The sequence below is a fragment of the Cebus imitator genome, unplaced genomic scaffold (assembly GCF_001604975.1).
Source record: "Cebus imitator isolate Cc_AM_T3 unplaced genomic scaffold, Cebus_imitator-1.0 Scaffold314, whole genome shotgun sequence".
Lineage (NCBI taxonomy): Eukaryota > Metazoa > Chordata > Mammalia > Primates > Cebidae > Cebus > Cebus imitator.
In genome coordinates, this window is record NW_016107629.1 from 2,000,838 (window position 1) to 2,002,205 (window position 1,368).

Consider the following 1,368-nt stretch of genomic DNA (forward strand, 5'->3'; position numbering starts at 1 on the left):
ATTTCAGTGGCATTTAGTACATTTATAACTTTGTAAAACTACCTTCTCCGTCTCAAAAAAAAAAAAAAAAAAATCCAAAAATATATAAAATACACACTATATATTGATTCTCACTATTGTCAGAATGTCTATTTGCAAATTTGCCTACTCACTAAAATTTGTTTGTATTCTCAAATCAATACCCGAGGCACATCCACAGTCATTTGCAGACATGCATAGAGCAGTGAAAAATATGAACTGCTTCACACTTGCCTACTACCAGCTGAAGTAGGACAAGGTAACACTCTACCTTCTTATTGCAGCTCTTCGACAGAGGCGACCAGAGAACGGAGGTGTAGGGGGCAGAGGAGAGCAGTGCTCTGGCTCTGGGGCCAGCTGGACTGGGTTTGAATCTGAACTCTAGCACCTGTTAGTGGAGCTGCATCAGGCAAGTCACTTGACACTCATGAGCCTTGTTTTCTCTTTTGTAAAGTAGAGAGAATCACCAGGATGGGTTATTTTTAGAATATAAGATTATAATAATGAGCTCAGTATGTGTTTGTGTGTATGTGCATGTATGTATGGACTTAGCTAATTTTTTTTTTTTTTTTTTGAGACAGGGTCTCACTGTTGCCCAAGCTGGAGTGCAACAGTACAATCATAGCTCACTGCTACCTTGAACTCCTGGGCTTAAGCAGTTTTCCTGCCTCCACCTTCTGAGTAGCTGGGACAACAGGCGTGTGCCACCACACCCAGCTGTTCCTAACGCTGATTTAGCAAATATTGAACCATTACTCCCAAGTGGTTCACTATCTATAAATCAGTGTTTGCTGTAACTTTACAGAACATAACTATTAGGAATAATGAAAACCAACTTTATTCATGTATGTGTATGTTTATTAGTGGATTGAAAGGTGGCTCCCAAAAAGATACATTCATGTTCTAACTCATGGAACCTTATTTGGAAAAAGGGTCTTTGCAGATGTAATTAAGATGGGATTGTCCTGGATTATCAGAATAGGCCCTAAATCCAATGACAAGTGTTCTTATAAGAAACTAACTAGAGGAGACAGTAAAGAAGAAGACATTGTGAATTTGGAGAGTGGTATAGTTTCAAGCTGAGCAATACCTGGAGCAACCAGAAGCTGGAAGATGCAAGGGAGGATTCTCCCCACAGCCTTCAGAGAGGCACAACCCTGCTGACACCTTGATTTTAGACTTCTGGCTGCTAGAACAGTGAAAGAATAAGTTACTGCTATATAAAGCCACTAAGTTTGTGGTAATTTGTTACAGCAGCCTGTGGAAACTTACATATATTACACACACACACACACACACAAATAGTTAACAAATATGCTTTTTTTTTTTTTTTTTTTTTTTTTTTTTTTT

The 1,368-nt window shown here is 38.7% G+C and overlaps 1 protein-coding gene across 4 annotated transcripts in view; it reads right to left on the minus strand.

Annotated features, from left to right (window-relative positions):
* The window catches only part of MTRF1 (mitochondrial translation release factor 1), a 36,303-nt gene that overhangs the window by 14,607 nt on the left and 20,328 nt on the right, over positions 1-1,368 (minus strand). The window lies entirely within an intron of this gene.